The sequence below is a fragment of the Cyanistes caeruleus genome, chromosome 3 (assembly GCF_971803275.1).
Source record: "Cyanistes caeruleus chromosome 3, bCyaCae1.hap1.1, whole genome shotgun sequence".
NCBI lineage: Eukaryota > Metazoa > Chordata > Aves > Passeriformes > Paridae > Cyanistes > Cyanistes caeruleus.
Window position 1 is genome coordinate 104755996 of NC_141703.1, and position 22984 is coordinate 104778979.

Below are 22984 nucleotides of genomic sequence, written 5' to 3' on the forward strand. Positions count from 1 at the left end.
GATCAGCATGCAGGCAGTGCAGTGAGAGTTGGGGAGCTAGGTCTTAATTCTTTAATACAGCTGGAAAAAATCCCTCAAGACATAAACTAACAGATTTCAAGCCATGCTTGTTGGCTACTTTCCAGTCTGAGTGAAGTGCAGAGCTATAGGATGACTAATATGGCTTGAAAATATCACTTGAAAGCCTTTATCTCAATAATGTTTTGACTGATGCATAACTTGCAGAAAGACATTCAGTTTCCATTTGAAAACATCAAGAGATTTACAGTGTGCCAGTCCTTTCTGTAATTTTGTCCTTTGTTCTGTGATTTATTTCCAAGCACATTGCTCACTGTTATAAGACATAAATTTAATAAGAAATGTAATCTACTCTGTTTCCTTCCTTTCCTGATGTGTAGGAAAGAACTATGGAGGATATACATTTAAGGACAAGTGGCAGGGCTTCACTCTGTTTCAGTGGCAAGGACTCCTGAAACAGGGTTGATGTGCATACAGATAGATGGTTTCCTGTTGTTTGTTTTCAGTCTAATCAAGCTGATTGGGATGAATGGTAATGGTGATGTCTTTAGCACATACCAGAAATTTTCTTTGCTTGTGAGCTGGAAAACATTTGCAGTTTGCAGCAGCAATAGCAGTTGACTTGAAGATGGGATACTTGATCATTACCCTCGTAATGGGAGTCTCTGTTTTTCCACATATGCATCTGCTTATGAGCTTAGAAATTAAGAGCATGTTTCACTCATTGATCTGAAAAAGCTCTTGGTAAAAAGGGTTCCCATCGAGCAAATGATGAAATGGATGAGCAGACAGAGGGAGACTAGCTCAAGGTGATGAGCAGATGGCTGGCAGAGGTGGCAGAGGACTCGGGTCCTTCCCTGGTTGGAGCCCCAGGGGCTGTTTGACTCCCCTGAGCTGATTTTGCCCTGCTAGACTCAGCAGAATTGCAGAGCTGTGGTGGTCCTAAGAACAGGCTGTTCCCCAAATAATCCCTGGCCAGACTTGCATGAAGTCTATTTCTGTTCTGATCCTTAGGGTTTGATAGCTGAAAATCTATAGTTAATTGTATCTGCTGACACGGTCTACTTCTGTCCTTAGTACCAAAACACAAAATAAAAAACATTAATTAATTATAAAAACCCTTATGTGAGCAAGTCTTCCACAGGGATGTTTTTTATGGATGAGCTTTGTGGAAAAGGCAAAGCACTGTAATTTTGGATGTAGACAGGGTGCTGTCTGTCCCCAAAGGTAACTGAGGATGCATTCCACGTGAAAATAAAAGTGCTAATTATACAGTATATCATATGGTATCCAAGATTCATGCATAATTTTTTAATTTCCTACCACATTTTTGTTATCTTCCCATTCATTGGCCTAATTGATACACTACCTATCCTCTTTTGTGCCAAATACATTTGTTTTCCTCCTTCTAGGTCACAGTTTTACAATTATCACCATAGCAACATTCCAGCTATAATAAGAAGATACATCTTCTGAATGGCTGGTGATACAACATTAACTGTTAGAACATAACATTTTTCATGTTGGAAACATCTGGAGTTCACAACCAGCAAAGATCTGTAAAAATGTCTGTAGCTCTTTAATAATCACCCAAGGCTGCACTTGCAAGCTTTATTACGATGCATTACAAACACTTTTTAGTCTCCAGGCAGAGAATGTGATAAAAATAAGCTTTACTCCAGCACCAAAAGAAGAAGAAACAGAGTTCAGTGTAAGTCATGTGACTTAAAAAAAAAGAAAAGAGAATTTGAATTGGCCTTCATGTCAAGCCCTTTATTTTTAAGAGCTGGTCCTGACTCCTTTCCTCTGCTGTTCCCAGCCTATTACCAACAGCACTAATATTGCTATTTACTGGCTGATTATATCCTCTGGCAAGATTCGGACAGTGTCTACTTCCCTGCTGCAAACTAATCAGTTTTCAAAATTAGTTATTGATCTCAGGCTCATTGTGGAGGACAAATTTAGTGGCTGGTTCATTGAGTATCAGCAGTGCCACTCTTTGTGTGAGCTGCATAGAAGTGAAAACAAACAACATATTCAGGCCCACGTACATATATAATCATCTAATATAAGGAGGTACAAGACAAGTACAAATGCACTGGCAAATGAAATAGCTTTTTTTTTTTGTGAGAATGATGATGTAAAGAAATTCAAGACTATTCCTCTCTTAAAGTACATTTATATTTCTTACTATCTACTGTGGAGAGTTTATCTGAGAGACTACACACGTATTGGCACTATTACTGGAAAACATTACTATTACTTAATCTGAAGTAATTTGGGGTGCTGAATTTGTTTAGGGTTTTTTTACTGGTTGCAGTTGTTTGAAGTCAGTAAGATTTTCAAATAATAAGTACTTGAGCTTGGGATTTACATTTTAGTGACTAACAATGTGCTGTCATTATCCATTGCACAGCTCTGTTGAGCTACATAAAATCTTTTCAGTGATTATTAGATTGCCATCCCTTTGGTTTTAATGGAAACTTATCAGAAGCAAGGCATTTTAAGTGGAAAAATTTCCCTCTAAAACACTGAGACAAAGATATAATCAGCAACACAGCATTTTCCTGGGGTTGGAAAGCCCATGCCCAAGTTGTTTCTCTACTTGAATGGAAGTACATCAACACTAGGTTTCCTGGTTCTAAATTTCATCCCCAGGTGGACCTATAAAAATTTTGAAACCTAATTCTTTTTCTGAGGAAAGAGATTCCCATATAGGTTCAGCTGAAAGAATGCATTTTCTAGTCCCTTTAGGAAAACTAGTCCAAGCAAGCATATTGAAAACGTCCAAAATATTTTTAATAATAGTCTACTCCTGTCCAACTGCAACAATATCATTACTTATGATACAAAAAACAATTCAAAATATGTTTTTTCTCTTTCTTAAACATTATTATTCTTAGGCTTTGTACTGAAAAAAACTCTCAGTCTTTTACATGTTTCACTGTTGAAAGAGTATACAGAGTATCTGCCAAGTGTGTGTGTATAAATATATATTTTCAAATTAATTTAATATGTTCAGTAAGTCTTTTATTCTATTATGAGCTCCTTGAATTTTATTTCAATGTTAGCATTTTAAAAGTGTCCAAAAATGGGAATGTCAAAAAAATTATTTGCATGGATTTTTCATTAAAAACTGTAATTTTCCAAAATTCACTCAAAACTTGGCCCAAATTTCCCAAAAGGTTTATGTATCTGGACTCTATTTCTGATTTATGAAAAAACCACACACCAGGTCCTTGGCTTTGTGTGAGTTTTGAGACTTTCATGGTGTGGTTTATTTTTGATGTACAGAAAAGCTGGAACCTCGATAAGCAGTTGGTGGTCTGTGATTGTGTTCCTTGTTTGAATGATACACATGCACATTAAAAAACTTCCAAAACAAAACTTTTTTATTCGTATTGAGGCAAATTAGAAATTACTGAGAATTTATTGCTTTATTGCAAGGTTCATTTTAAGTTGAAGGTTTGACTCTACATTCTTGTATGCTTCAAATTTCCAAAGAACTCAATAAGAGCTGGAGGAGGCAGAGTACAAATCCTGTGTAAAATGGGAACTGAATCTTGGAGAAGAAATAATGAGAGAATGGAGTCACACATGTATTTAACCATTGGTTTCTGTTACACTGAGATGAATTTGAAGCATCCTACTTGTTTTCCATGGTTCTTGAATGAAGCTGAGATGTTAAAACATCCCTCTCACTTCTACCTCTCAATTTATTAAGAGGCACCATAACAATGATATATTTCACTCCAAAATCTGAGCTAAAACCTTCTGTTGTTGGCACATACTTAGAACCAAACACTCCTTAGTCACCTACATTCCTGAACTGATGTACCTGAAACGATTCAGATTCAGATAAAATCCAATTATATCTATGAATCAAAAAAAGTATTTTAAGGGATATGAATTAATTAAATTTGTATTTAATTTAATTTGAAGATGGGCACCAAGGTCTAAAAATCCCAACATTTACTTGTTTCAGTGAAGCAATCACTGAACAAAGAACTTGTGTACAATTGATCTATAAATACAAGTAAATCAATAAAATATTTTAGACCTCCATCTCTAGCCTATCTAGGTCATTTTAATGCTCTATCCTCAAGGGAATTGATGAAATTAAAAACTATATTACTCTTTTATTTGAGCATGCTCTGTATGCCTGCAATTTCTCTGCTTTTGAGTGAATGGTTCCACTAGAGTTAACACAACCATATTTTGCCCTAGATTTTTATTCAACTAAAACTAAACTGAGAACCCATATGGTTAAAAATGTTTTGGTGCACTCAGATAGGACCAAGCAACAAAAAAAAAAGCCCATATTAAAATGCAAATGTAAGGGTTTCTCAAGATATGTTTTTCAAATAAACAAATATGAATTTTAAGATATAATTTAATGAAGTTTATTTAAGATAGAGGTGGTAAAATTCAAGTTGTGGAAAATTCAGAAGTCGAGGTGTAATATTTGTACACTGAAAGCCAGTACTGAGGTAAAATTAATAAAATTTTTGAAACATATTAAAAGAGTATTTCTTGTGTCACTGAGATGTTGTTACACCAAACAACACCCTACACCCTATGCTAAAATGGAGTAAGCTTTAGATTTGTATCTAGCTCTGATGCATTTTGGAACTGGTTTACTTCCAAGATTTTTTTTAGCAACTTTGTGTGGCTGTATGCCAACTGAAAATGTTTCAATATCTTTTAATTATTTTTCTTCTTATGAAAATTATGGAAATTTCATAGGGATTTATGTTTTCATAATAGAAATCTTGTTTGCTATGTTGATTATCTCATATGCCAACACTCGATAAATAGTACCTGTTAAAGGAAAAAGAGATACCTGGTTAAGGTGTTTGAGATTTTTGAAGCTTGAGTATTGGTTTGAAATTTTTTTTCTATTTTTTTTATGTCATATGCAGTCTGCTGAGAGGCAGTGAGAATTCTGAGATTAACATGATCTTAAAAGAAGTGAGCAAAGTTAGTGAATTTACATCCTCCCTTTTTTGTTGGACTGCTAAACAGTCCACCAGCTGTGATTACAGCTACATCTCTAGTGTTACTGAGTTGTAAGGGAAAAACAAAGTAAACAATAATCTGTTTAATATAATTTCCATCTATCTTTGGTGCCACAAACTAAGATTAATTTAATATTATAATTTATATGGAATTAACTGAAAACATGCCATCTCCGTTCCCACACTCAGAGCATGTTTATCATTCAACAGTAAGATAAGTTACAGATGTAAAATCTCAGGAGAAGAAAAAGTCCCTGTGATTTTGAGTGCTTTGAATTGTTTGTGGGTTGGTTCTGTTGTGTTTTTTTTCTCATTTTAATCAGTAGCTGCTAATAAGGCTAACCAAATTGCTACAGATTTATTGTCTTATGTAAGTGAATTTATCATCTGTGAAATGCAATATGACAGAATTTGGCGTCCATTTGAAGATGCCTTGCAATGCACAAGCTGTCCTCATGCAGGAGTAGTGATGGCATTCATTACCAATAGCAGCTTTGGGTTTTAAATTGGAGATGTGGATTTTCAGTACAGAAGGGATTCATCCTCTTTTAAACTTGATCCAAGCACAAGTGCACCAAAGCTTTTATGGCTGATTATGGTAGAAACACTGTTGCTCCTCAGTGTAGCATTATTTTCTTTTCTGTAGATCTTCTTCCAGTAAAAAGTGAAGGACTGAACCTGTGCAACCCAGCGTAAGTCTATCCCAAGAACTCCTGAAATTAAAAAAAATCCAAATGGTGTTAAGCAGGTTGGAATCATGCAGCACTTGACTAGATTCCTACCACTTAAAATATTCAGGTTTGCTTATACACAGCCATCGAAGTTCAAAGCAGAATATTTGGTTCATTTAACAACTGCAGATACTCCATTAGCCTTTTTCACTACCAGCCTCACATCTCATATGCCTGCCTGATCCATCTGTCACGTTTTGTCAAACGTAAGCACTCTCAGGGAGCAGCCATGATTTCACAGTGCTCTGCAAAATGGAGCTCCAGCCTCAATATCCACTGAACCACAGACTAAAATCTTAATAATAGAAGAGGAAATGGAAGCTCTGTAATCAGGAGGACTGTGAGCAAGGAGGGATGGTTACATTAATGTAGATGTGTGGTGGGCAGTAAGACATGTAAATCTTCACTGAAGAGATAATGGAAGGACAGAAATATCAGGTTAGATTACACAATCAGGCTTCTGCCTCTGAAAGTACCCAGTAAAAGATGCTGAGAAGAAAGCTGAATAAGCCAAGTACCCAGAATCCCTTCCTGATGTTCCTTGGCTCAAAACAGAAGAGCACACAACACCTCACAGATCTGGCTTTTCAGAGTAGAATTGGATGATAGGGAATTAATTGCAATCTAAATGCAATATACCTCAACAATCTGGCCACTGGCATTTACATACTCAATGTGCAGTATGATTATAGGATGTATTCCAAATAGAAGGTATTTTAGTATGTTACTGTCCAGACTTGTGTGTTTTATATACATATATATGTAGATAAATCCCTTTCTTTCTCTGCACATGCAGCCATACTGACACACATACAGATATAAAGAGCATGTATCTATAGTAGAAATCTGTTACACTGACTTCTTACTGTCATTCTGACAGAAATTGTCACTTATGTTGGGTGCAGAATATCTAATTTTGTAGCAACATCTGTATCATGGTGCAATTAACTACTTCTCTGTCTACATGTACTATATATTTAATATTCTTACATGCAAATTGCACACTGAAAATAAGTCATAAGTCTTGCTGTGAAAAATAATAAAAAAAGTTAATATTATTCAGGCACTAAAAATTTAGCGTGTGGGAGGACAGTTTTTTCTGCTGGAGTTATTCAGCTGCTATACATACCCAGCTAGTGCACTGTGATGTAAGAACAGCTGTACTAGTTAAGTTATATAGTCACTGTCCTCCCTGGGGAGTAGTCAGCAAAGTGCTTAGGAAAAGAGTTTCATAAAAGGCTAAACACTGAGCATTTTCTTAGTATATTCTCTCATTTTCAGACAATCTGTGGCACTGAGATTTTCTGAGCCAGAGGCTGCCTGCACATCTTTGTGCTTAATGGCCCTTAATGGATTTTTTTTTTATAATCATTTGCCTAATTATTTTTTTAACTCATTTATCCTTTTGGCCTTCGCAACATCCTGTGGCCAGGAGTTGCACAATTTAATTACGTGTTATGTGAATAAGCACTTCCTTTTGACCCTGGATGCATTAAGAATACTTTATCTGTACTTTTGCTTTCCTTTCTATTTTTTTATTCCTTTTATACTGATGCCCATGCAGCAGGAGCTAACTGCTTGGAAACTTTGTTCTTTAGACTTTACTTCAGACTTTACTTTGAATCAGAAATGGCCCTTTTGATGTTGGCATAAGCAAGTATATGAACTAAAAACCATACATAAAATACTGGCTGCATCTTGAAGCATGAAAGAAATGTGTTTCTAGTCCAGTTCTTTTTCTGGTTGTTTCCCATAGTTTTAGAGACTGAGTCCTTGATTAACTTTTGTGGTCTCATATTTTATGAATCCTAACCTTTAGGGACTGTGAGCAATGAATGACTTAAAAAAGAATCTCCAATCAACCACCAACAACAAAAACACACAAAAAACACCCTCAAAAACCCACAAACCCACAAACCCAAACAACATTGTAAGTTTCAAATTAAATATAGAAAAAGGATTCTTTTTCTCACATAACCTTCAGACCAAATTTAATCTTCTTGTTTCCTAAGTTAAATTCCCTCTGGCCTCTGGCTTTATTCTGTAGTTACTCTTGCAGTTCTTATTGGTGAGTTTGACCTGAAGAAATGAGGCATGATTGAATATCAAGATTTGATCATTAAAAATCAAGAAGTCAACTTCTTTAATGCAAGGAGTGGAAAGAAAAAGGACTTTTGAATAACACCACTCCCAATTGAGTTATTTTTCACCAAGTAACTAAATGTGGATTTGTGGCCACACCTGAGGTGCTGTACTCTAAAAATGTCAGCATTACAACTTTTGATTTAGAGGTAGAAGAAATAAGGCAGAGAATAAATCTGATGAGATCTCTGAAGCTCAGGTCATATTTCAGGATAACTGAATCGCTTTTGTGGAGAATGTGCTTTATTTTAATCTCACTGCCAATGTTTCTGTGCCAGTCTTATTTCAAATTTTTACTTCACAGTTCTCAGGCAAATGTTCTTCCTGATGGCCTTGAGTCAGCCACTGCTGTCCAGAAGACAATAAATAATAATACATGATGTGCATAATATCCTTCCTAGAGAGATTATCACAAATTGTTTTGCACCCTGTTGAGCATATCATGACTCCTGGTGTGATGCTTGGCAGTTCACTGCCCTCCAAATGCACTGCCTGGTCGTTCCCTATATCCCAGAGTTTCTGACTGTCATGTCGATTATCTTTCCCCTTGTTTTGCCATCAGCAGGGATGTAAAACTATATCTGTAATACTGAACTTACCAAGTGATATTTCAGAACCTTAAGTGTAAATGTACAAACAGCCTTCATGGAAACTCTTTAATGCATTTCCTGTAAATTCTTAAAATGGCTGAGCTTGGCAGCTCAGTTATGTGTACGTTCAATATTTTTGTATTATAGCAACTGGAGAGGTAAGGTGTGCTTAAATAGGAGAGGTAATACAGTTTGATTACCTGATACAGACAGGAGGCAGTTTTTCAGCCACTTAGGCCTAAAGACATAAAACATGTCTTATGTTTTAGCTTAAGAAAAACACAGTAAAGCTGCAGGAACATGTTTCAGATGCCTCTCCTGCTGAATGGAGACAATCACTTTGATTTGAATCTTGCTGATTCATCTCCAGTGTTTTAAAAAGACAGCTGAAACAGTCTGATGACTCTTCAATTATTCAAAAAAAAAAAAAAAAAAGAACTTATCAATATGAAAATAAATGTTGCAGCTGATTTGATATCACTAATAGTCCAGAAACAATAAAGGCCCATTTCCTGGAATCAAGGGGTTCCTGGACTGATGCCACATCCACATGAGTTAAGGAGTAGGTGGAGGCATCTGGATGCTTACCTTCTCTTGCATGACCAGGGTTTCACAGTCTTCCATTTCTGGGATATTTTCCTCTTCATTTTTAACATTTTTGAGCATTGGAATGCACAAGGAATTCAAAGTTAAAACCAAGGCAGCCTCAAGATGCAGCTGACTGAAATGTTTATGTGACTCACAATGGCATTGGGAGGCAGTGCCTCCTGTTGTCATAGCAAAACCTCAAGGAACAGATGATTCCTGCTTGAGAAAACTGCATTATGAAAATCTGGAAGCTTCTCAGTGCTCTGAGTTGTTCTGACTTCTTAAGTTGTGCTGCTTAGCCCAAGGCATGAGGATACAGTTCCTTTTCTAGGAGATAACTAAAAGCTTGCTACTGCAAACCAAAAGATGGTTCAAACATGAGAGAGTATTAAAAACAGTAACATCTTTTCCATACAAAATTCCCATTATAATACACTTCTCAGGTTTCTAGGGGGAAAAAAATAAAAGTTAAGCAGTCTTGTTTGGCTTAGCTTTTAAAGTTTTAGATTTGTGATTTCAAATGCCTGTTATATACAGAATAATTCTCATCTAAATATTTATTCATCTAAATCTCTACTGTTTCCTTGCAACCGTGCAGAATGATTTCTACACTCATATGTTGAGAAAGGCCAGGCTTTAACTCAAGGAGTCATTTATCCAGGGCTTGGTAAAAATGGAAATAATGCTCTGTGTTGTTCTGTTTTTTTTTTGTACAAGTAGCAGTGGCTGTCACCATAAATGTTAGAAAAAGAAAAGAAATGCCTGTGGAGGATATCAGAATGGTAAGTCTTGGTCACAGAGGCCTCTCAGGTTCCAGTGAGCTCTGCCAAACCTCTAATTCAATCAGTTTTAGGGAAGGCAAATTCTCAGTACCTGCTCTGCCTGCAGTGTTTGAGTCATAGCTTTCCCTTGGGGTAAAAAAAAACCCCACATATAAACCCAGATATAGATATATACATAAACATATAAATGGGTATATAGTATATGGATGGGAAACTGCTACTTAGCAAGGTAAATGGAAAATAAGTCTTTATCTTACTGCCTGGAAAGAGCATAATTTCTGGTCTCATCTGGTTCTTTCTCACAATTTTTGTTCTTGTCCCTTTTTAATCTTGGTGTCACAGTTCAATCCTACTACCTTAAATCTTCGTATTTTTGCCTCTGCTAATAGTTTGATGTGTCTTGAACTATACAGTGCTGACATAGAACATATGGTTGGTTACTGACCACAGAAAATATCAGCTAGGATTTCTACAGAGAAGCTGTCCACGCCACCACTAAGGGTATCACTAAAATTTAATTAGATGATGAGTATTTCTTTAAATACAATAACAAAATCAATTGCTCTCCCAAAAAAAGCTACTAAAGTCTACATCACATGTTTTTCTGCCAGAGTCTGAATGCTTTATTGTTTGTTTTTCTTAGAAGAACTGAAGAGCAGCTTCAGATTTACTTAATCAGTACTTACTCTTAAGGGATTTTACTGATGCTGAATGTTTGCTATTTGAAAATAAACACTTTAGCTTGGTCTGACAAACATTGCTTAATGGAGAGCAAAAAAAATAGAATTATTCTAGCAATATTTAAATGTCAGAAAAAGTGTGGCCGGAAGGACTGGGGGATGTGATCATTCCCCTGTGCTCAGCAACTTGAATCCTGCATTCAGTTTTGAGCCCCTCATTACAAGAAAGAAATTGAGGGGATGGAACACAAGTCCAGAGAAGGACAATGGGGTTGGGGTATGGTCTGGATCAGGAGCAGCTGAGGGAGCTGGGGTGTTTAGCCTGGAGAAAAGGAGGCTCAGGGGGAACATTATCACTCTACAACTCCCTGACAGGAGGGTGTAGCCAGGTAGGAATCAGCCTCTTCTGCCAGGTAACAAGTGACAGGACAAAAGGAAATAGCCTAAAGTTGTGTAAGGGGAGGTTTAGGTTGGAGATTTAGAAAGATTTCTTCACAGAAGTACTTGTTATCAAGTATTGGAAGAGGCTGCTGAGGGGAGTGGAGTGGTGGAGTCCATGAAACATTTTAAACACCATGAAGGTGTTTAAAGGATGCTGATGTGGACGAGCACTGAGGGATGTGGTTTAGTGGGGACTTGTCAGTGCTTTCCTCTACCTTCTGAGACCCATTGGATTTCTGACCCTCTTATTTAAACATCCCTCAGGCACCTGGGCACAGTGAGCTTCTCTAGGCTCTCATCAGCTGTCTTCACAAACCAAACTCCTCCTTGGAGGGGATGGAAGGGAAAGACAGTGAGCTCTGGATATATTTGCCTATAATTGCTCCTCTTCACAAATAACACTTGAGTAAACCCAGAAACATAGGAGGTGAAAACTGAGGACACGTCCTCAGCCATCAGTCTGAAGGAAAAAAATAGAATCTAAGTCCAGATTCAATCCTGTTTCACTCTGGTACACATATAAATAAAAATCATATCCATCCCATAACTTTCAAACAATGCATAGTACAAACACATACATCTTTAGTTTCTTTTTGAAGTAATGTCTTACTGCCTTTATGCAAAATTTTGACCCCATTTCTCCCTATGAACACCACTGTCATGGCATGCAAGGTCAGCTAGAATTTCAGGCACAGGAAGGGTCAAATAGCATAACTAATTGCACTTTCATGAAAGACAACAGAACACGAGTTCACTCATTTAAGCCTGCAGTGCAATCACATTTAAATGCTGGATACCCATTTGAGCCACAACACATTTTTTGCCTGTACACTTTGAAAATCCAAGCATAAAATTTCCCCAGAGAGATGATAAGCACTTTTTCTGTGGTGTTTCCTCCACATTTTAAAATCAGTACGAGTAAAGTGTGTAAGTAATTTGATGATTGCTTGGGTGTTAGCACTGTTTGTGCATCAGAGTGGGTTTTCTGATCTTTTTAGCTCTTTAGCTACAGGTCTTCTATGAGAGCATTTCTTCATTCTTCTGTGGTGTTCTCAGTAAGTTCGGTCTTTATGTAACTCCTGCAGTTTTCCACTTCTCCACTGGACACTTCTCTGGTGTTTGTTGCCAGCTGGGTCTCATAATGTGTAACCAGAAGATCTCATGTTTCAAAATTGTTTAAAATAAGTATTTTACATTAAAACTTTGTTTATCCTTTCCTTATGCTGAAGAAGACTACAGAAGGCTTCTTCTAGTCTATATGTGTGTTAAAAGTGATTCAAGATTTTCTTAAAATTTCATCTTTTAAATGCTAAATTTGTTTCCTTTATGACAATCCTCGGCAGCTAAGGATGTTTAAGTTTTCTATCTTTAGTTTTTATACCTCTGTGAAAATACAAATTCTTAAAAAAACATCCATTTGACCACATACACCCTTTGGAATGGTAGGTGGCATTTAAGTAATATATTTTTCAGGAGGTTATAGAAACACAAGCTTGGCAGTCTTGGAAAGGTTCTCTCTTAGCAGTAGGAGCACTAAACATATGAACAAACCTATGTGATTTGCATTAGTGGTAAACGAAGCTCTAAGAAATTACAGCACTCACTGCTCAGCCCCTGTTTCCTGATCTGCCATCGTTCTTAAGGAGCTGGAATAAATTCATATTAAAAGATATGGAGCTATTGATGCACTCCAGAGGACTGAAAGCTGGGCGATAACATTTGCTGGATGCAAACACAATGAGGACAACTACTGCCTCTCTCCTGTTCTCTCTGAAAATATGACAATGGCAGGGCAGTGTGCAGTAGCTGAATGTCCAGTTGTCATTTTAGCTCACTTAAACCCACTTGATCAAACCAGGAGAACTAAATGCAAACTGGCAGTCACTTTTCCTCCGAGGAAACAAGTCGATATTGGGTCTATGTGCAGCAGATGCATAGCTAATGCAATAAATATGGTTCTTAAATTTTGTATATAGGAAAGTTAAAGCTGCTCATATTTTTTAGCTCTTTTTATTTTGCATCTTGCAAAGAAGGATTTATTCTGTATTTCACATTTGAAAGGCAGACAATTGCTGTAAGTGATTCAGAATATTTTTGGATGCTTGTTTATCAGCATAAAAGATTAAAGCTTTATGAATAAATATAGAAAATTCTTCACAGCTTTCTAACTTCAGAAATCCCCTTGTGGTAGCTTCTTGAACTAATATATTTATAATCTATACATTGTAGGTATTCAGCAGATTTATAATGTTTTATAAAGGCTGTTAAGCATATTAATCAGCAAGCTTTTGTGATTCCATTCAAATTGAGTCCACTAGGATTCCTCTGACTTTGTAAAGTCAATCTTTTTTTTTTTTCTGTGGTGTTTTGGAGGGTGCCTACTTAGTTAATTTCTCCAGGGCTTTATTATCACTTTCCTCCAATGCTTACAAGAAGCAAAGACAAGACAACAGACACAGAAAAAGCAAGAAGCAAGATGGGGGCTCCAAAATACCTTAGCAGTTTTAGTCAGATCTTTTGTAGAAGAATGGAGTATCTTGTTCCACATAAACTGGATTATTCAGCACTTGTGTAAACTAACCTTATACCCCTTCCTTCAAGTGTATCCAGACATTGCTCATGCCTCAGTTTAATTAGGGTAAGGGTTTCTATGTAATGTGATGCGGTATTAAGTGCACACAAATATTTGGCTAGACAAACATCTGCATTTTCACTTCTGAAATTAATCACAGTCTGAAAACTGCTGGAAATGAATGTCCCAATGTATAGGAGCAAAGTTTCTGCACTGGTTTAAGGAACAGTGCCTGCTTTGTTACCTACAGACCGGATATTGGCTCAGATAAATAGGGGGTTATGACAAAGGATATTGAATCCTCTCACATCTTTCTGTTATTTAGCACTTGGTAGAGTAGCACCTTTCACAGAATGCACTGCTTGTGGAAGAGGACAAGTTTGTCAGGGCTGGACAATAATTAATCAGTTGAGATTATTAGGGAAAATCCAAGATATCAGTGGAAACTGGCCTTGATGTTCTGAAAGCGTGTGGAGAAGGACCAGTGAGGGGCAAGCCACAGTCGCAGTAGATGCCAAGCAGACGGAATACTTACGGCAAAAGGATTTGTCTTCTCTTCCTTTCTCTCTTTTCATGTGAAAAGATTCATCTTGTAGTAGGTGGAATAGGACTGCACCTATCTCAGAAGCCAAGCAGCAGAACTAGAAGTGTTCACAAGTTGCTTCCCACAATGTTCCCAGGATGAACTGGCATTTTATTGGAGAGGTACAGTTTAGCCTGCCACTGATGTACTCATGTTCCTCTGTCCATGCCCTTTTCCTTGGCTTAGCTCACTACTGTATATTCTTTGTTATCTAAGCAAACTGATATTCAAGAGCTTTTTTTCTTTTCTTGGAGTGTATTTTTTGAGGATTTTCTCTCTCAAAAAGCTGTCCCTGATTAGCTCAGTGGATGTAGAATAAGATTGTTTTGCTGTTTTCTCTAGAAGTTGTCACTGCAAACCCAGATGAAGCAAAAGCACTTGTCAGCTTGTGCATTGTGTGTATTTTGCAACTAACAGGAACAGTTTAGCTTTTTTGTCCTCTTTTGAAAATCCAGGAGACCTTGATTCTGCACATAAAAGTTCTGGCAACAAGCCCATAGATCTCTCTTCTAAGTGTATGCCAAGAGTTTGAGTTAAAAAATTCAAACAGAAAAGATTTGGGGCAATATGGATAAAAATTCTGTCCCTTCTTTTCACCAACTTTAAAACTCTTTCCCTTTATGATATCATAATCTCTAAAATATATGCAATATTCTTGAAAGCTCGCCTTCGCTTTAGCAGCTGCTCTGGGTGAAAAATAAAAACAAAAGAGCTCTTTGGAAAAGCCTTCTCTCTTAGCAGAAAAGATCCATGTTTTCCTGCTCTCCTTTAAAGACCATGTGCACAGTACCTAATTATATTTATATGGGGCACTGATGGATTTTATTTCTACAGTTTAGTTCCTGAGGTAGGTGTCAAAGCATCTGCCATGGCAGTGCTTCCCTTTGTTTTGGGAAGAGCAGTGATTCCAGTGCTTCCAGCACCAGCAACCATCGCTCCCAGAAACAGCCCTTTCATTCTTACCTTTCTAACACTTTACTTTTTATTGCAATTACTGAGCTGAGGTTTTAATTAAGAGATTGAAAAGCAGCTTAGCAACTTCAAATGTGCCCTGTGAGTCTTTTGAAGGATTAAAAAGAGATGTTACCTGTTTAAAGACAGGAGGAAAATGGAGTTGATATCTGGGCACATTATAGATAAGACTTACAGGGTAAAAATTCAGCATGTTTTCTTTAGAAACATATTGTTGGAATTATTGGGATAATTATTGGGATAATATGTATAATTTTCTCATTTAAAAGTCCATTTCTTTGCTCTTGCTTTTTTTTTTTTTTTTTCACTTTTAAAAGTATCTTAATTATACAGGTGGGGTTGTTTCTTTGCTTTGCTGTGTTTGGATATATAGGAATATGCATACTGAGAATTTTCCTCTCGTGATTAGTGTGCCGTGTATTAGTGGGTGGCAGAGAGTTGTTAAGCTACAATCAAGAAAAATTATGTGTGTAAAACCATGTGGAAGAACACACATTTTTCCCTGTTTTATATAGAGGTGAAGTACTCAATGTTATTAATGGGGTATTTTGGTTTAATAGACAATGCTGCTATGTTTTAACACTTCAATATTGTTCAAAAGTAGATCCTGAGGAAAAAAAAAAAAATCATTTACTTAAATAGCTTACATGGCAGGCAAGTGTATGAGAGTCAATGGAAATCAATACCAAAAGAGACATTTCTACTACTAGGCTTTTGAAAGAGATGTATAGACAAGGCTGTTAATTGGTTTTCAATGGAATAATTTCCAGTGGAGTTCATAATTATTTAGTTGTATGTATCCTCAGACCACTGTAATTTCCCTTTAACTTCCAAAGTCTCCACTTTCTATGAAGCATTTATAGGATTTATAAAAGAATAACATGAATTTTCCACTTTCAGGCAGACCATGTCCTACAGGCCTCGTTTCTCAAGTATCAAATGACTTTGTGTTTCTTGTGTCACTTGAAATCCAATAAATATGTTGCAAACAAATTAAAGAAATTATTTATAACTTCTATTCTCAAGCTCAAAATATTTTAGTGGTCTTAATTTTCCAGGCTAGTTTTCAATATTCTGCCTCTGAAGCTGTTGCCTGATTCCTTTTCAAAAAATCCCATGGGAATAAGCCCTAATACGTGTGTGCTTCTCCTTGTATCTGTTCCTCTCCAGTCAAAGTTACTTATAATTAATTTTCTGAAATTTGGTCAACATTTTGCTGTACATACAACTTGCTAGCTGGAACTGGTAACATTCTTGTCCAGGGAATGAAATTCCCAGTGAATATGGCACACTTGGATTGTGCTGCAGGGATTATGCCCACTTTGAACACAGCTTGAATTAAGTGGCAGGAGAGCGTAGGGGTGCCTAAAATGTATCTGCCAACTCCAGGCATGTCAGTTCAACCTCCATTACCCTGACAACCTTGTGCATGCCTTAAATAACCACAGCGTGGGACAGCGAGTCCTGCGGCACGGGAGAGGTTTGCGCTGGAAACAATCCTGTGAAAGCTTTCAGGAAGACAAGCTGGAAACAGCCCTAGATAGAAGCAAAGATGAATAAAAACCATTTTAGAAGCCAGAAAAGATATCCTGATTAAGAAGAATGCTTCATACCTCAAATAATGTGGTGTAAAGACCCCATAATTTTGAGATTAATAATTTTAGCATATGAACAACCAAGCCCGCCCCGATTTTGGGTACATAGAAGAAGTTTGTGGGGGCTATCCATGAATTATATACAACCCACTTAGAAACAGGCAAAACTAATATTTTATAACAATTCATGAGGATAATAAAGTAAATAATTATTTAAAATATGATGGCAATATTAACTTAGAACTGTGTTTGTTCAGGTATTGAATATTAAGAAAATAGGAATGTGGCATTCAGTCCAACTCTTTTCTGAGTGAGCAGATTATTTAGCCCAGTGTTCTGCCTGTGCAGTAACTACTAATCGAGGTACTTCCAGAGAGACTTTAAAATTAAGTCATACTTATGTCTTTGCTAGCACACCCTCCCAGTCCAGTGGCATCAGAACTTCCTGCTTTGGATCCCAATCTGAATGGTCATGTTTAAGAACCATTAGTTTATCTTTTCTTTATTAATTCATCAAAGTGTGTTGCATTTTTTTGCATTTTGAATATTGTATGGACACTGGTTTATACACATTGCTGTGTAAAAAAAAATAAATGTTCTCTTTCCTTTGCTTTCAAACTATTATCTAATTTTTAAAGCTGCACTCAATCTTTGAATTGTGAAAAATGTTTCTTAACTGATCAGCTTCACACAATTTAGGATTTTCTTTTCCTTAATTTCAAGTACCCTTCCAGTTGCCCCTTTATTCACTGGAGACTATCAAGTCTTTTCTCTTTGCAGAACTTGTTCTGCACCCCCTGCTCACACTTGTCAGCCTTCTATGTTTTTATTACTTGGACCATATGATTTTGTCAGACAGCATAGCCAGAACTGCATACAGTAATTACAGTGTGGGCACACCAAAGATCTAGAAGCAGTTTAATACGTCTCTGTTTATACCCAGACTCTTTTCCCAATAACTCCCAACAATCTGTTTGCCATCCTGACTGCTATGGGTAACAGTGAAATCAAATCCAGCATTGTGTATGTTTGGGTTTGGTTTTTTTTTTTTTTATTAGCCTTCATATTTATTGATAATGAATTGTAATTGCTATTTTAACTATCACTCCCTAAATGGCTTTGGTCTTTCTTTTGGTCTTCAGGGGTTTTTTTTAATAATTTTTGACCATGAGGAATAATTTTGTGTCATCTGCATGCTTTGGCATCTTTCTGCTGGTTATTTTCTCAGGCAGATGAATGGAACAGAATAAAGCTTATGGAATGAAGTGAAAGGGACAGATAACCACAACAAAGTGAAGGTGATGGCTATTAGACATGAACACTTTTTTCTGAAGCAGTCATCTTAAATCACCACTGGCAAATCCCCTTAGCACATGGCATTTTCCTGCCTGTGTTTGAGGAGTGTGGTTCTGAGGACTTATTTATCATGGTAGTTTGGGATTTACAGAATTACATTCTAAACTTCCTTTTTCTTCATCTTGGAAAGGTGGCATAAAAGAAACTGTTACCTACAAAAAGAGAGAATCAAGCTTGCAGTGGATGATCTTAAAATAGCAGTATATCCTACAGATCACTCAGGACTGCTGTTTATGTTATGCCACTCACAGGGATTATTTTGGTTTATGATCATTCCTTGTTGTCCTATAAAGGATTGTGATCATGCCTAAATGTGGTCATACCTGTCTGAGGCTGTGCTAGATAACATATGGTGGTGTACGCTGACATACAATGAAGTAATATTTAAACTTAATGTTTCTGATCCAGGGAAAAATCCAACACCCAATTGCTTGCTGATGTTTCAGTCTTTTACCTCTTTCTGATTTTTATTTGCTTCTTTAAACAATTTTAAACCCATGAGAAGCAACAGTCTCTGCTGCCTAAGACTGGTATGCTTATATAGATTTCAGCAAAATTTAATTTGTTTGATTCTAAGGAAATTTCTGTGAAAAGTTTGAGATGGTATCTCTAGATACCGACAAACATAAATACCAGTATTTCTGTGCTGTGCTGATGTATAAGAGAAAGAGAACCTGGAATGGATGAATTTTTATTTTCAGGTGGGTTAGATAATTTTTCTTCTATTAATCAATTCCCTTTAAAATAAATTTGCATTGCTGAAAGGATGACCTTTCCTAATGTGATCCTTACAGTTCCATCCTTATAGATGGCTCTGTTTACTTTTGCAAATGGGGCTTCTCCAACCCGTTATTATTTTAGGAACTCGGTGTCTTTCCAGGAATTTCGTCTCTCCCAGAAATGTGTGGTTGTTTTCTCTCAGGGTGCATGGTAAGAAACGACTGCCTCACTTCTTCAGATAGTTCTGCACGAGAGTGTAGCAATAGGAACCCTGGCTCAGATCCAAGCTCCTTCTCTTCTGGCAATACCCTATGTAAAATGCTTTTAAGGAAGATTATAATAACCTAACAGATGGCTTGTGTAGGATAATCTGACACTGATCGCTTATACTTAAAGGTTGTTTTAAACCCAGAAGTGTAATTTATTTCCACGCTTTTATTACAAATATTTATCATAACATAATATTTTCTGTAGAGATGTCTCTGAATCTTGTATTCCTGATGTCAGCAGTAATCAGTTCTTCAGTCAGATAATATGTCTTTATGAAAATCATTTTTTGTTTTGCTTTTTTTATTCTCATGCTACCATGTGAGAAACTTTATGTGTCATCATTATTTCATACACGTTTACTGTGACAGCTGTTATTCCTCTTTCCTCAGCAGTAAACAATCTCACACCTTTTCAATCTTGACATGTCTTCCAGATTCATGATCATTCTTACCATTTTTTTCCAAGTTCACGATCTATCCCTAAATACCTGATTTCAAAAAAAGTTTCCAGGTGAACTTTAACTCCTGCTGGTAAATATAAAATTGCTTTTCTGCCCACCATATTCACATCTTCTATCTACCCCAGGCACACCTTGAAGCAATATTAAATGAAGCTGAATGAGTATGGAAAAGAATTGCTGTTGGGAATTAGGAGGCCTAAATTGGATTACTCCTTGTTGATCAAATCATAAACTCTCCTATATCCCTACCTGCAAAATAGGGATAATAGTAGTTCCTTGCTCACAGAATGGAATACAGGCACAAGAACTCACATGATATAAATACCTCAGGAAAGGTTCCCAAATATATATAATGCTAGTACAGAAGTGCAGGTTATCTGTATTCAGCCAGCCCAGTGGCTTGAATCTAATTGTTTCCTGGCAAAATGTAAAATATAATAGATTTTGACATGTAAAATTTCCAAGTATGTGACTATGTTCCCTTCATTACAGACATATAAAAAAAAACTTTCGAAGTTAAAGTAAGAGAAATAATAATTCTACCTGACAAGAATAGCTGGAGCATTAAGATGATGACATAAAGATTAGCTAGACAATAAAATACAATACTGGCCTCTTTCTCTCGTAGGAGCTTCTTCCAAAGGAAGTCAAAAATAATGAATTATAAACAGGAGATTTTGGTAAAAAGAGAAAAAAAGACCCCAAAACCTTTATTCATTGGTAATCTCCACAATTTCTCCTAAGGGTATCTCTGGCACACACAGAGCTTCTGCTGCTGGAATTGGCATTGAGTATCTGTTATTTAGCTATTTTTTGACCAGCTCACAGTCCATGATCTGCTCATCCTTGGAGAAACACAGCTTTAAGGCAAAATGCATGAAGACAAGTAGGTTATAACTTAGCCAAGATGCCATGGTTTTCATTGCAAATGTACAGCATGTCTGGTGGTTCCTCTGCTGCAATCATAACTGATATGGCATGTCTCACATAATTAGTTTTGTTTTGATCAGAGAATATCAGTTTTATTATAGTACCTATTTGTTATTTAGAAAAAGAGAGACATTTTTTGTTATGGTTGTGGTTTTTCTTGTTGTTTTCTTTGTGGAGGCGATTGGATTTTTTTTTTGGGTTTTTTTGTTTGTTTGGGTTTTTTGTGGGTTTTTTTTGGTTTTTTTTGTTTTTATTGTGGATGGCCAGATTAGCTTTTATAATTTATGCTTTCTTTAACGTGGGATTTTAATTGTCATCCTCTGTCTTGGTCATTTAGTAGTGTAGGCTTAGCCTGTTCTGGTTCTTTGTGACAAGAAATGTCACTAAAACTCTTCTAAGCAATTATTGTCTTAAGATCTAAAAGAGATTCATTTTCTCATACCTGTGCATGGGCGTTCACTTCATCTTCAGATGTATTTCCAACCCTCAGCAACACTTCTTCAGACATGACTTATCCAAATCTGAAAAGCTGTTTTTCTTGGCTTCCAGGGAGTTTGTGCATCACTGTTAAGAAGATGTAGCCTGGTTTTTTACCCCGAAATGTAAGCCAAGTTCTCACAATGCCAGTGTCTTTATTTTGCTGGTACTTTCTCCTTGGCTCTTCCCATTGTAGGAGCTGACTCTAAAGTTACACTTGGACAGAGCTGACCAGACTGCAGCAATAAAAGGCACTTTAAGGCACTTTTGGCTGGATCTCAGCAACAGGGTGACTTAGTCTGTAGAAAGAGGAAATGGAAATTTGGGGAAGTCTCTGGGATGCCCATGAATTCTCCTTAGCTTTGGGATCAGGTGGTTTAGACTTACTGTTTTGCCCTTTCTTTGACCTATCAATCTATCACAAATGTTCCTCGACTGAACTTAATTAATTTTTTTTTTCTTTTCAAATAATGGGCATGGTTATCAATAAAAATGAATTCTGTGAGGTGGCCTTGAGCACTTCAACACCACAAAGCTTCTACCAGTCAAAGGTAAGACTAAAAGGCCAATGCTTGAAAGCTGCAAGCAGCTGGAAAAAAAAAGTCTTTACATTAGAATTACTTATCCAGGCTTAACTATAGCTTGTATTGTGTGACTCAGCTATAATTCTATTAGCAATAAGACACTGCAGGGAGTGTATTTCCAAGCAATTATTATACTTGGGTGATTAAAGTAATTCTAGATATGACCTTGTCCCATATAACACTGCCAGAGGCATGTTGTAATCTTGCAGAAGTGTATTGCTTGTCTCATCTCATTGCTTAATTATAAAATATACACAGTAAATATTCTGGAGATAAGAAATTGAACTGATGCTATAAACCCCTTAGGTATTACATTATAAAATAAAATGTAAAGTATGACTCCTTTTTTTGCCAATCATCTTCAATTTTATAACAAAATAAGCAAGTAATAATTACAATCATAGATCAACTTATTCTGAAGCCACACAAGATGGAAAGATCACATAAAAATACACCTTTTCTCATCTTTACTACTTTCTTCCTGTGTTCTAGAAGCTTTTCATGTTAATGTAAAGGAACTCAGTCAATAGCCTATGGTCTTCCTCAAAGCTTTTTTTTCTCCATACAGCAAGGTTTAAATCTGATACAGAACAGGTACATGGAATTCAGCTCTATTTCCTGTTAATTTTTTTTCAGAACTGAGATCTAAACTCATTCTCTCAGAGGGGAAAACAAAAAAAGTTTATGTAGTCATAGGGATAATAGTCTTTCTGCTAGGTTTCTTCATTCTGAGGGTAAGATTATTATCAAAATTCGCTCCTGGGGAGGGAAGGAAGAAAGAAAGAAAAAGCACTGAATTCTGAAGGAAATATTAACTGGTAATCACCATTGTAGGATATCTCTATGCAAGAAATTTCAATTATGACATAATAAAATCTATAGTCATAGAAACACCTCTTGGACCTGATCAAAAGCTGATGGGTTTAAATAGAGCCACTGTGACTTCAGATCAATCATAAAATATTGTGAGTTTATTTAGCAATATTAAAATATATTTTGCCACTATATTTTTTCAATGTTGCATTTCACATGATTTTGAATCTTTACTTCTATTTGCTTAAAAAATGTGGAATAAAGCAAGAATTTGCCTAGAGAAAACTTGAGACATTAATAATTGACACACAGAACATTTTCTAGGGATTAATAACCAGCTGGGAGAGCTGATGGCCTGAGGCAAAGCCAAGGGCCATTACCCCCTGGCTGGTTATTAAATCCCCAGGAAATTCCCAATGCTAAGGTCACGATTGCTATTAGAATTAGAAGCCTTGCTTCACTTTATTTCATCCTTTTTAATAATTTATTTTAAAATACTGCATGTAATATGGATACAATGACACTGGTGCTTGGACATTTCTAGGGACTTAAAGACCCCTCAGTATCAAGAGAAAGCCTCCTATTTTTTTTCATGTGGATCAGGCCCTGTGTCCATTCAACAATCAAAATACTTTTTGGATATCTACTGCATTGTCAAGGTT

At 36.5% G+C, this 22984-nt stretch overlaps 1 protein-coding gene and 1 long non-coding RNA gene across 23 annotated transcripts in view; one reads left to right on the forward strand and one right to left on the reverse strand.

Moving 5' to 3' along the window:
• The window catches only part of ROBO2 (roundabout guidance receptor 2), a 1015778-nt gene that overhangs the window by 526048 nt on the left and 466746 nt on the right, over positions 1–22984 (forward strand). The gene's annotated exons all lie outside the window — the stretch shown is intronic.
• Positions 5591–9226, reverse strand: LOC111944069 (uncharacterized). The gene is made up of 2 exons (XR_015283982.1): positions 9088–9226; positions 5591–5749 (listed from the first exon to the last, which is right to left on the reverse strand). It is a non-coding gene; the product is annotated as an uncharacterized LOC111944069 (long non-coding RNA).